This window comes from Chrysemys picta, chromosome 12, assembly GCF_011386835.1.
Source record: "Chrysemys picta bellii isolate R12L10 chromosome 12, ASM1138683v2, whole genome shotgun sequence".
NCBI lineage: Eukaryota > Metazoa > Chordata > Testudines > Emydidae > Chrysemys > Chrysemys picta.
The window spans coordinates 28,434,814-28,450,439 of NC_088802.1; the positions used below are offsets into that span (position 1 = coordinate 28,434,814).

General features: G+C 50.3%; 2 pseudogenes; one reads left to right on the top strand and one right to left on the bottom strand.

The window, feature by feature from the left end:
• The window catches only part of LOC135972101 (zinc finger protein 664-like), a 29,315-nt pseudogene extending 13,999 nt beyond the window's left edge, over nucleotides 1–15,316 (bottom strand).
• LOC101944179 (putative monooxygenase p33MONOX) lies at nucleotides 479–2,419 on the top strand (annotated as a pseudogene).
• Nucleotides 15,317–15,626: the final 310 nt, after the last annotated feature.

The window sequence follows — 15,626 nt, forward strand, 5'->3', positions numbered from 1 at the left end:
CCCATTTCATGAAGCAAACTCAAGTGAGTTTACTTCATAGGTGAAGGTTGCCAGGGTGTCTCTTTGCAACCTCAATATACCAGAACAGAGCTTGGAGTACACCTCAAGGTAGGGTTCCCTCCACCTCAGGCTGTTTACCTCTTCCGGTTAGCTTCTTTCTGAAGTTTCTAACAACTCTTCATTAGCATTTGACAATGAATGCTAATAGAGTCCTATTATATGACACAGAATGTACAGTGCCTCCTCCCATGGAGATAAGTATCTCCAACTCCTATGTGAAGGAGTTTGTCTCAAGAAGTGTTACCTTTGAGTGACCTATTTTTAACTACAGATCTAGAGAACATATTTTTTAGTGTATGTGTGTGTGTGTGTATATATATATATATATATATATAGGCATACTGGGATCCCCCTGCGTTCAACAAAAGAATGTCATGTAAGGTCTCTAATAAAAGCCTGTATCTAATAAAAGCCCCATCGCAGTCTCTCAGCGGGGGCTGAGGGGGAGACTCGGCCGGGCCCGTGCCATGGAGCCTGCGAGCCGCCCTGCCCCACGCCCCGCCGTGGGCGGCCTTCGCCTCCTGCCGCTGTCCGGCCTGCGGCCCCGGCCGGCCTGGTAGCGCCAGGCGAGAGAGCCCAGGTAACGGGAATCAGTTCTGGATTTCCATATAGAGAAACAGTCATGGCTTCAAGACAACCAGATATTCCTGCTATTGAGCATGGCTCTGGAGGGCTTCTAGGAAAGATGTCCCTGCCTATTGGAATGCATCATCGGGCATTCAGTTATGATGATGCCCTGGAGGATACAGCACCGATGACTCCTCCTCCTTCAGATATGTGCTCCAATGTCCTGTGGAAACAACCGGTCATCCCAGAGCGCAAGTACCAGGAGCTTTCAAAGGTTGAGGAAGGGGAGACTAGCATGTATCCATCTGTCATAATCCCCTCATCGTCCACTGAAAGTGTGAACAAGGTCCCAGTTGTGAAGGCCAAGGCCACTCATATCATCATGAATTCTCTCATTACAAAGCAGACTCAGGAGAGCATTCAGCGCTTTGAACAGCAGGCAAGGCTGAGAGATGCTGGATACACTCCCCACAAGGGCCTCACTGCTGAGGAGACAAAGTACCACCGTGTGGCTGAGGCACTCCATGGGCCTTTACCGTCCAGTCCTATAAGGGTGCCCAGAAGCCATCCCCAATGGAGCTGATCCGTGCTCAGGCCACCAGGATGGCAGAGGACCCAGCTACCTTCAAACCATCCAAGATGGACATTCCTGTTATGGAGGGGAAGAAACAGTCGGCACGGTCCCATAACCTCAAACCCCGGGATATGAATGTGCTCACTCCCACGGGATTCTAGGAATATCGTTGCCTCCAAGGAAGGATGCTCTTGGTGTCTTCATAATGGATTAAAGGGTGGTTTCGGGTATGCTTCCCCATCCCACTCTCCTGCACAGTTACCTAGGAAAGTCTGTCTTTCTTCCATGTCAGAGCACCGAGGAGACAGAAACAAGATCTGGAAAACAACCGTCACTACTTCTGTAGTGCAGCCTGAATCTCCTGCTTTTTTAGAAAGTTTCTGTAATAGCACCAAGTCCATATAAACCGACCTGTATCAGCTGCAGTCCTATTTCTCTGTACAGCAAGAGAGTCCACTGGGAGATGTGTGCTGCTCTAAAACCTGAAAATCACACCTTGTTGGGAGACCTCTTCCTGAGCATCTTGCTGTGCTGAGTGGGCTGTCCTGCCCAGCTATGTTCTAGGCTTCTACTTCTCCTCAGCTCAGGGCCCTGGACAAGTTGCCAGAAGGACAACATGCTTCTCTCTAGGATATAGACAACACCAGCAGCTGGTGGTCTTGTGCTAGAGACCAAAAACCTCCAGCCAAGCCTGTCAAGAACTGGAGCATTCACTGAAGTTCTCTATCAAGATTCCCTTACATAACCATGTGGCTCCCCTGCTCTGCAATGTCCGTTTATAGTAGTTCCACATCTAGTGTTTTTCTTTTTGGGTTTCTTTGTTAAAAGGGTAATTGGCCCATGAACAGTGACCATTCTAAAGATCAGCCCTTATGTTAAATTCTGCTGTGTGGTTCTGTACTGGTGCTTGGTGGCAGGGGGGAAACCTTTACTTCTGCTGTCAAAGGGCTTCATTTTCCAGAGGGCCCAGAGGAGGAAATGACCAGAGCTAGTGTGGCTTGAACTAAACCCTTCATTCTCTTCTCAGATCTTTGCATGGTAACACCATTCTGCTGCTTTCAGTGGGGAGCACAAATGGAACGACAGTTGATGTGGCACTGTGTCTCAGAGCTCTAGTTGTATATGTGGAGGGGATGTAGCAGTTAGAGAAAGGGACGTGGACAATCCCTTTTCGGTAGGATCTTTATTTCTCAACATCAGATTTATGCTTGCAGGCATTGAGGGGGACTAAGGGAGAATTTAATCTTAAACATTCCTCCTGTGCTCTGGTAAGACTTAATATTTTTCTTAGCCTAGATTTATACACATTCATGGGAAACAGTCAACACATACCTTCACGTCTCTTCCTCCACAGAAGTGGGGAAGAAGCTTTTAAGTAGCCTCTAATTCACCAAGCAGTGGAAGGAGACTTAGTGTGAAATCTCCATACCTGCCCTGTGGCAAACTGGTCACTCCAGATTTCTTTAGATTCCTTGACAGGTACTGGCCTGAACTTTACCCTTTCCATAGTCATCACTGTAGCAGTCAGATGGCATGTAAGGCCCAATCTTGTTGCAGCCAGTGTTAAAAGCCTGTTATACTGAAATGTCTTTCCTTGGAGCTCCAAGGAAAGACACGTCCTGACCGCACTGCAGTGCTTAGCTCATGTCCCCCTTGAGGAAGCATGGCTTGTAGCACAGCTTCATTTCAAACTTCATCACTAATGGCAACACCAGTCACATAGGTGTTGCATTGATAGCACCAAGGACTCCTACCCTAGTAATCATGTATCACACTGGTCATTATAACCATTGTGAGATGCATGTACAGAAAATATGTGAGGAGGGGTGTGTGTGTGTGTGTATATATATATATATATATATACACACACATACACACACACACACACACACACACACACACACACATACATATACACACACACGCCCCTCCTCACATATTTTCTGTACATGCATCTCACAATGGTTATAATGACCAGTGTGATACAGGCTTTTATTAGAGACCTTACATGACATTCTTTTGTTGAACGCAGGGGGATCCCAGTACGCCTATATACAGCAATGCCCTATGGCAGTTGGCACCAACAGATTCTTTGGTCACTCCACACATACACACAAACTCACTCATATCCTTCACCAACACAAGCCAGAGCAGAAAACCATTGCTTCCTGTTATTGTGAGCTCCTTGGGGTGGGGACTGTCTCTCACTAAATGGCTGTGCAGGGCCCAGCTCATAGGTTCTGTGATCATTTATTGCGGCCTGTAACAATGCGGTTCTGGCAGGACCTAACTGTGAGTGCCAATTCAGGACAAATTGCTTAAACAGGGCGGTTACAGCCAAGGCTGGTGTTTTTCCACCTCTAAGGCAAACCAAACCAGCCAGACAAAGAGGACTTTGGTCTCACCCCACTGGCTAACCACAAGTCACACAAACAATTCTCTTAGACACTCCAGTTTCCCAGTATCACCACCAGTGCCACTCGTTATGGGGACAAATGGTTATGAAAACCAATACCCCAGTAAAAGAAAAAAAAGGTTCTCCTGATCCCATAGAACCCAGGTCAATATACAAATCAAATCTTACCCACAAATCACGCTGTTGCCAATCCTTTAGAATCTAAAATCTAAAGGTTTATTCATAAAAGGAAAAAGATATAGATGAGAGCTAGAATTGGTTAAATGGAATCAATTACATACAAAGTTCTTGGTTCAGGCTTGTAGCAGTGATAGAATAAACTGCAGGTTCAAATCAAGTCTCTGGAGTACATCCCCATCTGGAATGGGTCATCAGTCCTTTGTTCAGAGCTTCAGTTTGTAGCAAAGTCCCTCTAGAGGTAAGAAGCAGGATTGAAGACAAGATGGAGATGAGGCATCAGATTTTTATAGTCCTTTCCAGGTGTAAGAACCCCTCTTTGTTCTTACTGTGGAAAATTACAGAAAAATGGAGTCTGGAGTCACATGGGCCAGTCCCTCCATACTTTTCTGAGTTGCAAGGCATATCTGCCTTCTCTCAATGGGTCAATTGTATAGCTGATGGTCCTTAATGGGCCATCAAGCAGGCTAGGCAGAGCTAACACCAACTTGTCTGGGATGTCTCCCAGAAGCATACCATAACTTTGAAATACAGATAGTACAGAGCCAATATTCATAACTTCAACTACAAAATTCATACACACATATAGACAGCATAGTCATAATCAGCAAACCATAACCTTGTCTTAGACACCTCATTTGACTCCCTTTATACAAGATTTGGTGCCACTACAGGACTTTGGTTGCAACCATGTTCTATACGGTCCCAGTTCAAGTCAATAACATGACAGGGCCTCTAGGTGGTGCTTCCCTAAGAGAAGATATGAAGAAATAAACCAAAGAAACGCCAGTCAACTCCAAGAAAGAAGATCACTGGATACATGCCCCCAGTGCCACACTGAGAGCAGAGTCTCCTCTCATGGGAAAAAGAAGAACAGGAGGACTTGTGGCACCTTAGAGACTAACAAATTTATTAGAGCATAAGCTTTCGTGGACTACAGCCCACTTCTTCGGATGCATATAGAATGGAACATATATTGAGGAGATATATATACACACATACAGAGAGCATAAACAGGTGGGAGTTGTCTTACCACCTCTGAGAGGCCAATTAATTAAGAGAAAAAAAACTTTTGAAGTGATAATCAAGCTAGCCCAGTACAGACAGACAGTTAGATAACAAGTGTGAGAATACTTACAAGGGGAGATAGATTCAATGTTTGTAATGGCTCAACCATTCCCAGTCCTTATTCAAACCGGAGTTGATTGTGTCTAGTTTGCATATCAATTCTAGCTCAGCAGTTTCTCGTTGGAGTCTGTTTTTGAAGTTTTTCTGTTGTAATATAGCCACCCGCAGGTCTGTCACTGAATGACCAGACAGGTTAAAGTGTTCTCCCACTGGTTTTTGAGTATTTTGATTCCTGATGTCAGATTTGTGTCCATTAACTCTTTTGCGTAGAGACTGTCCGGTTTGGCCAATGTACATGGCAGAGGGGCATTGCTGGCACATGATGGCATATATCACATTGGTAGATGTGCAGGTGAACGAGCCCCTGATGGTATGGCTGATGTGATTAGGTCCTATGATGACGTCACTGGAATAGATATGTGGACAGGGTTGACATCGGGGTTTGTTACAAGGATAGGTTCCTGGGTTAGTGGTTTTGTTCAGTGATGTGTGGTTGCTGGTGAGTATTTGCTTTAGGTTGGGGGGTTGTCTGTAAGCGAGGACAGGTCTGTCTCCCAAGATCTGTGAGAGTAAAGGATCATCTTTCAGGATAGGTTGTAGATCTCTGATGATGCGCTGGAGAGGTTTTAGTTGGGGGCTGAAGGTGACAGCTAGTGGTGTTCTGTTATTTTCTTTGTTGGGCCTGTCTTGTAGGAGGTGACTTCTGGGTCATACTAGGGCCTCATCCCCTAGCTGATCAATGGTCAATCTACCCTTCCCAATCACCCATGAGACCAGCTCTACTCCTGCAGGCAGCCATTTGGCTGGCAACACAGGCTGGCTCTGGCGCTCCTTAACACCCCTCTCCCACCAGCCTACTCCATACAGCACAGACTTGAGAGAGGACAACTATAGAGGAAAAGCAGCCATTCTCCTTTCACCTGGGCTGAAACTGTAGAATCATAGAAATGTAGCACTGGAAGGGATCTTGATAGGCCACCTAGCCCATCCCCCTCTGCTGAGTAAACTTAGACATCCCTGACAGGTGTTTGTCCAACCTGTTCTTAAAAACCTCCAGTGATGGGTATCCCACCACCTCTCTTGGGAACCTGTTCCGGTGGTGAACTAGCCTGACAGTTGAAAAGTGTTTCCTAATATCTAAACTAAACCTTCCTTGCTGCAGATTAAACCCCCTTCTTCTTGTCCTACCTTCAGTGGACATGGCGAACAATTGAACACGGTCCTTTATGACAGCCCTTAACAGATCTGAAGACTTATCAGGTCCCGCCCCACCCCCTTCATCTTCTTTTCTCAAAGCTGAATATGCCTATTTTTTTAATCTTTCCTCATAGGTCACTAAACTTTGTATCATTTTGGTTGCTCTCTTCTGGACTCTCTCCAATTTGTCCATATCTTTCTTAGGGCACATCTACACTTAAAATTGGTCCTGCTTTGACAGGGCCGGCTTTAGCAAGAGCGGGGCCCGATTCCTGGGGGCGGGGCTTGCTGCAAGCCCCGCCCCCAGGACCCGAGCTGCGCCACGGGGGGGGGGACCCGAGCCGCGCCGCGGGGGGGGATGGGGGGACCCGAGCCCCGCCGCGGGGGGGGATGGGGGGACCCGAGCCCCGCCGCGCCGCCGGGGGGATGGGGACGGGGGGGGGAGCCGAGCCGCGCCGGGGGGATGGGGACGGGGGGGAGCCGAGCCGCGCCGGGGGGGGGGACGGGGACGGGGGGGACCCGAGCCGCGCCGCGGGGGCTGCGCCGGGGGACGGGGGGACCCGAGCCACGCCGCAGGGACCGGGCTGGAGCCGGGCCCCGGGGGGCCGGGCTAGAGCCAAGCCGGGCCAGAGCCACTGGGGCCTGCGGGAACGGGCCGCACCTCCCCGGAGCCCTTCTCCCACCCCCACCACTCCCACCCCACCTCGTGCTGCTGGCCCGCCCCTGCTTCGTCTCAGACTTCCCGCGAATCTCTGATTCGCGGGTAGCAGGGGAGGGGGCGGGGCGTGCAGGGGAGGGGAGGAGGGGGGAAGTGAACTGGGGGCGGGGCGGACAGCTGCAGCGCGGGGCCCTCTTGGCGCGGGGCCCGATTCAGCCGAATCGGCCTAAAGCCGGCCCTGTGCTTTGAGCAGGGGGTTGGACTAGATGACCTCTTGAGGTCCCTTCCAACTCTGATATTCTATGATTCTATGATTCTATGAAAACGCCGAGCCACCGTAGCATTTTAACAAAGATGCTCTAAATCGATGAGAGAAAGCTCTCCGATCAGCGTAGTTAAATTCATCTCCCCAAGAGGCAGTAGCTATGTCAGCAGGAGAAGTTCTCCTGTTGACATAATCCCACCTACATGGGGGTTAGGTCGGTATAACTACATCACTCAGAGGGGTGGATTTTTCACACACCTGAGGGACATAGTTTTATCAATATAGGTCTAGAGTGTAGACCAGACCTCAAAGTGTAGTGCCCAAAACTGGACACAGAACTCCATGAGGCCTTTCCAATGCAGAGAAACTGGACAATTAACTCCTTTGTCTTACATACAACACTTGTAAATAAACTACAGAATGATATTAGCCTTTCTAGCAACTGCATCACACTGTTCACTCATATATAATTTGTGATCCACCACAACCACCAGATCCTTTTCTTCAGTTTTGTTGAGTAGCCAGTTATTCTCCTGTTTGTAGCTGTGCATTTGATTTTTTTCCCTTCAAACGTGGAGTACTCTGCAGTTGTGTGACAAGGTGCACTTGCCCTGCATTGAGCCTGCAAGGGCTAACTCAATCCTATGGGCCAAGGAAGCCATGCCCCCTCAGCCCTGCTAGGCATGCTCTGGCTGGAAACCAATATAAAAAGGGAGCAGCCCTGCTCAGTCTGGGCTGACCACCAAGAGGGAGAGTGTATGCAGCAGGCTCCTGCCTGGGAGTTACTGGAGCCTGGGACAGTGGAGACCTAGTCCACCAGGATCCAGACACCCAGGAAACAGCAGAACTGCTGGGCGCTTCACAGACACCACAGGAATACATGATAGGTAGTCCAGGGAAAATACAGTGGTCCAGTTGCTGAACTGAGCAATAAGTCAGCACGTTTCGGTCAGATCACCACTGACTCAGTAGCAAGCACACTCACCAGGGCCCTGGGCTGGGACCCAGTAAAGTAGGGAGGGCCTGGGTCCCCTTACCCCAGCTGCCACCCACCCCTAGGTGATGGCCCACTTCTCCCCATTGGCCATCAGGCCATGCAGCCCCCCTGCCAACAGAGGGGGCAGTTATATTGACTCTGGCCATGAGGCCACACAGCCCTGAAGGAAAGGGCAGTTATATTGACTCTGGCCATTAGGCTGAAACACCCTGAGGCAAATAGCGCTCAGGTGAACTCAGCAGCGGGGCTATAACAGCCACTACTTTGCCCCAACAGTGGGATGGGATGCGCTTGCCCTGCGACTTGTCGTTACTAAATTTCATCTTGATAATTCAGACCAGTTCTTCAATTTGTCAAGGTCATTTTGAATTCTAATCCTGTCCTCCAAAGAGCTTGTAATCCCTCCCACTCTGGTGTTACCTGCAGATTTGATAAACACACTCTCCACTTTATTATCCTAATTGCAGTGAAGACATACCCAATGGGTGTCTAGCCACAGACTCAGGGTATGTCTACACTACGAAATTAGTTCGAATTTATAGAAGCCGGTTTTATAGAAATCGGTTGTATACAGCCGATTGTGTGTGTCCACACATAAAATGCTGTAAGTGCTCTAGTCGGCGGACCGCGTCCACAGTACGAGGCTAGCGTCGACTTCCGGAGCATTGCACTATGGGTAGCTATCCAACAGCTATCCCACAGTTCCCGCAGTCTCCGCCGCCCCTTGGAATTCTGGGTTGAGATCCCAATGCCCGGATGATGCAAAACAGTGTCGCGGGAGGTTCTGGGTACATGTCGTCAGGCCCCTCCCCCCCCGTCACAGCAACAGCAGACAATAGATTCGCGCCTTTTTACCTGGGTTACCTGTGCAGACAACATACCACGGCAAGCATGGAGCCCGCTCAGCTCAGCTGAGCTCACCGTCACCATATGTCCTCTGGGTGCCGGCAGACGTGGGACTGCATTGCTACACAGCAGCAGCAGCAGCAGCAGCTGCTAACTGCCTTTTGGCGGTAGACGGTGCAGTAGACTGGTAGCCTTCATCGGCGATCTGGGTGCTGGCAGCCGTGGGGCTGCATTGCACCAGCCCCTTGCCTTTTGGCAGTAGATGGTGTATTACGAATGGTAACCGTCCTATTACAAGTTGGCTCATCGCACATTAGCAGAGTCTTCCCTGAGCAGCAGATCGTGCAATAGGCCTGAAGGCCATCGTAATACACTAACTGCCAAGCGCCCAGTATTTGCTGCCAAGCACCCAGAAAGATGCCGAGGGCTATCAGTCACGCTGCACCGTCGTCTTAAGATGTAAAAAATAGATTTGCTCTGTATTCATTTGCTTCCCCCTCCCTCCGTCAAATCAACGGCCTGCTAAACAGGGTTTTCAGTTTAATCTTTGGGGGGACCATTCTGTGTGACAGTTGTTTGTGTTTCTCCCTGATGCACAGCCACCTTTCTTGATTTTAATTCCCTGTTCCTGTACCTGTATGCCATGTCGTCACTCGGCCCTCCCTCCCTCCTTCTCCTGGTCCATCAGATACTAGTTTCGTGCCTTTTTTCTGACCAGGCGCCATAGCTAGCACTGGGATCATGGAGCCCGCTCAGATCACCGCGGCAATTATGAGTACTATGAACACCACGCGCATTGTCCTGGAGTATATGCAGAGCCAGGACATGCCAAGGCGAAACCCGGACCAGCCGAGGAGGCGATTGCAGCGCGGCGACGAGAGTGATGAGGAAATTGACATGGACATAGACCTCTCACAAGGCACAGGCCCCAGCAATGTGGAAATCATGGTGTCACTGGGGCAGGTTCATGCCGTGGAACGCCGATTCTGGGCCCGGGAAACAAGCACAGACTGGTGGGACCACGTCGTGCTGCAGGTATGGGACGATTCCCAGTGGCTGCGAAACTTTTGCATGCGTAAGGCCACTTTCATGGAACTTTGTGACTTGCTTTCCCCTGCCCTGAAACGCCAGGATACCAAGATGAGAGCAGCCCTCACAGTTGAGAAGCGAGTGGCGATAGCCCTGTGGAAGCTTGCAACACCAGACAGCTACCGGTCAGTCGGGAATCAATTTGGAGTGGGCAAATCTACGGTGGGGGCTGCTGTGATCCAATTTGCCAGGGCAATGAAAGAACTGGTGATATCAAGGGTAGTGACTCTGGGCAACGTGCAGTCAATAGTGGATGGTTTTGCTGAAATGGGATTCCCAAACTGTGGCGGGGCCATAGACGGAACCCATATCCCTATCTTGGCACCGGAGCACCAAGCCACCGACTACGTAAACCGCAAGGGGTACTTTTCAATGCTGCTGCAAGCCCTGGTGGATCACAAGGGACGTTTCACCAACATCAACGTGGGATGGCCGGGAAAGGTACATGATGCTCGCGTCTTCAGGAACTCTGGTCTGTTTCGAAAGCTGGAGGAAGGGACTTTCTTCCCGGACCAGAAAATAACCGTTGGGGATGTTGAAATGCCTATCGTGTTCCTTGGGGACCCAGCCTACCCCTTAATGCCATGGCTCATGAAGCCGTACACAGGAAGCCTGGACAGGAGTCAGGACCTGTTCAACTACAGGCTGAGCAAGTGCCGAATGGTGGTGGAATGTGCATTTGGACGTTTAAAAGCGCGCTGGCGCAGCTTACTGACTCGCTCAGACCTCAGCGAAAAGAATATCCCCATTGTTATTGCTGCTTGCTGTGCGCTCCACAATATCTGTGAGAGTAAGGGGGAGACCTTTATGGCGGGGTGGGAGGTTGAGGCAACTCGCCTGGCCGCTGATTACACGCAGCCAGACACCAGGGCGGTTAGAGGAGCACAGCAGGGCGCGGTGCGCATCAGAGAAGCTTTGAAAACGAGTTTTGTGACTGGCCAGGCTACTGTGTGAAACTTCTGTTTGTTTCTCCTTGATGAACCCTCCAACGCCCCCCCCCCCCCGACCCGGTTCACTCTACTTCCCTGTAAACCAACCACCCCACCCTCCCCTCCCCAATTCGAGCACCGCTTGCAGAGGCAATAAAGTCATTGTTTTTTCACATTCATGCATTCTTTATTAGTTCCTCACAGAAGTAGGGGGATAATTGCCAAGGTAGCCTGGGATGGGTGGGGGAGGAGGGATGGAAAAGGACACACCGCATTTTAAAACTTTAAGTCTTATTGAAGGCCAGCCTTCTGATGCTTGGGCGATCATCTGGGGTGAAGTGACTGGGTGGACGGAGGCCCCCCCACCGTGTTCTTGGGCGTCTTGGTGAGGAGGCTATGGAACTTGGGGAGGAGGGCTGTTGGTTAAACAGGGGCTGTAGCGGCGGTCTCTGCTCCTGCTGCCTTTCCTGCAGCTCAACCATACGCTCGAGCATATCAGTTTGATGCTCCAGCAGACGGAGCATTGACTCTTGCCGTCTGTCTGCAAGCTGACGCCACCTATCGTCTTCAGCCCGCCACTTGCTCTTTTCATCCCGCCATTCAGCCCGCCACCTCTCCTCTCGTTCATATTGGGCTTTTCTCATCTCCGACATTGACTGCCTCCACGCATTCTGCTGTGCTCTATCAGCGTGGGAGGACATCTGCAGCTCCGTGAACATATCGTCCGTCGTCCTACGTTTTCTCTTTCTAATGTTCACTAGCCTCTGCGAAGGAGAAACATTTGCAGCTGGCGGAGGAGAAGGGAGAGGTGGTTAAAAAGACACATATTAGAGAACAATGGGTACACTCTTTCATTACAAGGTTGCATATTTCGGCTTGCAGGCAGCCATGGTAGGCCACAGTGTTTTGGCTTTTTTAACCTTCTTAACATGCGGGAAAGGTTGCAAACAGCAGCGCATTTCCCATATCAAGGATGAATTGGGTTGTCCATTTAAAATGGGTTTTCAATGTAAAAGGAGGGGCTGCGGTTTCCCGGTTAACATGCGGCACAAACCCAAGTAAACCCCCCCTCCCCCCCACACACACACGATTCTCTGGGATGATCACTTCACCCCTCCCCCCCACCGCGTGCTTAACAGCGGGGAACATTTCTGTTCAGAAGAGCAGGAACGGGCGCCTCTGAATGTCCCCTTAATAAAATCACCCCATTTCAACCAGGTGACCGTGAATGATATCACTCTCCTGAGGATAACAAAGAGAGATAAGGAATGGATATTGTCTGCATGCCAGCAAACACCGGGACCATACGCTGCCATGCTTTGTTATGCAATGATTCCAGACTACGTGCTACTGGCCCGGCGTGGTAAAGTGTCCTACCATGGCGGACGGGATAAGGCAGCCCTCCCCAGAAACCTTTTGGAAAGGCTTTGGGAGTACATAAAGGAGAGCTTTCTGGAGATGTCCCTGGAGGATTTCCGCTCCATCCCCGTACACGTTAACAGACTTTTCCAGTAGATGTACTGGCCGCGATTGCCAGGGCAAATTAATCATTAAACACGCTTGCTTTTAAACCATGTGTAATGTTTACAAATATTTACAAAGGTACACTCACCAGAGGTCTCCTGTGTGCCCTGAGGGTCTTGGGTGAGTTCGGGGGTTACTGGTTCCAGGTCCAGGGTAACAAACATATCCTGGCTGTTGGGGAAACCAGTTTCTCCGCTTCCTTGCTGCTGTGAGCTACCTACAGTACCTCCATCCTCATCTTCCTCGTTCCCCGAACCGTCATCCCTGTGTGTTTCTCCATTGACGGAGTCATAGCACACGGTTGGGGTAGTGGTGGCTGCACCCCCTAGAATGGCATGCAGCTCCGCGTAGTAGCGGCAAGTTTGCGGCTCTGCCCCGGACCTTCCGTTTGCTTCTCTGGCTTTGTGGTAAGCTTGCCGTAGCTCCTTAATTTTCACGCGGCACTGCTGTGTGTCCCTGTTATGGCCTCGGTCCTTCATGGCCTTGGAGACCTTTTCTAATACTTTTCCATTTCTTTTACTGCTACGGAGTTCAGCTAGCACTGATTCATCTCCCCATATGGCGAGCAGATCCCGTACCTCCCGTTCGGTCCATGCTGGAGCTCTTTTGCGATCGTGGGACTCCATCACGGTTACCTGTGCTGATGAGCTCTGCGTGGTCACCTGTGCTCTCCACGCTGAGCAAACAGGAAATGAAATTCAAACCTTCGCGGGTCTTTTCCTGTCTACCTGGTCAGTGCATCTGAGTTGAGAGTGCTGTCCAGAGCGGTCACAATGAAGCACTGTGGGATAGCTCCCGGAGGCCAATAACGTCGAATTCCGTCCACACTACCCCAATTCCGACCCGCAAAGGCCGGTTTTATCGCTAATCCCCTCGTCGGAGGTGGTGTAAAGAAGCCGGTTTAAAGGACCCTTTAAGTCGAAAGAAAGAGCTTCGTCGTGTGGACGTGTCCAGGCTTAATTCGATTTAACGCTGCTAAAGTCGACCTAAACCCGTAGTGTAGACCAGGCCTCAGTGATTTAGAAGAGCTCAGACAGGGAGCCTGTGATTACACCTGGAACTGAAGCCATCTCTCCTGAGATCCAGGGCTGTGCCTCAACCACAAGAGCCCTCCTCACTGTTTTCTACTATAGTGATATACCCCACAGAACACTCCCAGACCATAAAGTACTTCATTAACCCTCACTCTGCCCCCAGATGCTTCAGAGACCCCAAAGTGTCTAATAACCGAGGAAACGGAAATCCTTACCCAGCGAGGTCACAGTCTCATAATTCTCCTGCATGATGTCCCTGTAGAGGGCTCTCTGACCTGAGTCCAGCAGAGCCCATTCCTCCTCTGTGAAATACACAGCCACCTCCTCAAAGGTCATTGGCTCTGTTGCAGCCATGTTCCAGGATGATGGGACAATCTGGAGCAAAATGTGGATGTTATTTGCCAGCCTGGCCGCATGAGAAGGGCAACTAGGGAGGCTTCAAAGGCTGAACTTACACCATGGGGGTTCAGTTTTGAGCATTGATATTGCTGATAGGCCACTTTTTGCAGCTTTCTGATGTTTTAATGTTAAACATGTATTTATGGGATGAGAATTTAGGAGTCTCAGATTCAGAGAGTTTAAGGTCAGAAGGGACCATTAGATCATCTAATCTGACCTCCTGTATGTCACAAGCCATTAAATTAGCCCAGTTATCCCTGTATGTACCTAAAGCCTGATTTTCCAGAAACTCATCCAATGTTGATCTGAAAACATCAAGAGATGGAAAATCCACCACTTCCTTTGGTCATTTGTACCAGTGGTAATTACCTTCATGATTAAATATTTGTGACAAATTTCTAATTTGATTACCTCTAGCTTCAGTTTCCAGCTGCTTGTTCATATTAAGCTTTCATCTACAAGACTAAAGAGTCCGTGGGTACACATTTTCTCTTCATGATGGTAGTTATAGAGTGTAATAATGTCACCTTTCAATCTTTCAACATATTAATTTTTAAAGATGGACTCAACAATGTACCACAGCCCTTAAACTAAAGTGCCTGTACTGCTTCTAACCCACCACCCCGGTGGGTATTAGCACATCCCCACAACCTGGAACATGGGCTGGGGGGATTTGTGCTAGGCCTGTTATTAATAAAGGTATCACCACTTACTGCCTCTGCCTGAGGGCGTTCGCTCTCCCGGAGCTGGCTCGGTTCCTGCAGGGGCTCAGGGGAGCAAAGGCTGGGTCGGGGGAACAGGGGGTCAGGGAGGGCCGTAGAGCCCCGCCCGGGAGCAGAACTGGGGCCGTTGGTACAGAGTCACTTTCCTGCCCGGCCCCAGCCCTTTCCCCCGGGTCTCTCCCCTCACCTGCAGGCTCCGGCTCAGTGGCTGGTGTCGGCAGAGCCCGGGGCTGCCCCAGGGGCTGGTTCCAGCCCCCGGAGAAAGTCCCCCTGGCTGGGCACAGAGGGGCGCTAGGGAAGGGCTCTCCCCGCACACACCCCGCTGGGGAGCAGCAGCGGCTCAGTCCCGGCTCACAATGGAGGCGGCAGCAACGTGTGACCCGGGAAGCTCAGCCCCGGAGCTGCAAGATCCAGAGGAACTTCCCCGCCCTTAGCAACAAGCCGCGCGGGCTGGGACCACAGGTTAACCCGTCCGCTGCTAGACGCTAGCCAGAAGCCCGCTCTCCTTCCTGAAAAATAGCAGGAACCTTGAGCCAAAAATTAGACATACAGTCCCAGAGAAGTGTGTCACCTACTGCCATCCGCAGCTACTGGTACCCCCGGGACCAGGTGTCCATCAGCCCTGGAGTAATTTATTTAATATTCCCTCCCGCGGCAGACCCCATTCCTTGTGAATTAACCATTCCTTCCCCTATTTACTTCTCATCCGCATCTGCTGTGTGGCGGAGAGGGGAGGAGTCAAAAATTGATATAACCATGATCTTTAGACTCCCCCTTAAGGAGAACCGGCGTCGCAGGCTGGGGATCTGCTATCACAGCTGCTGATGGACCGAAGACCCATTCAGGCTGTCATGGTGGGTGGCAGAGAAATGATTTGCCAAGGTTTTGAGGATTTGCCAGAAGGCTGAGATGCCCTCTTGGGGCTGCTGGAGGGAACTGGTCCCACAGGTGGGGTTTTAATGGCCGTACTCTGGTTTGTTTTTAATATTATTTCTACTTATTGGGGCTGTTTAAAAATCAGATGGATAGATATTCATATGATAT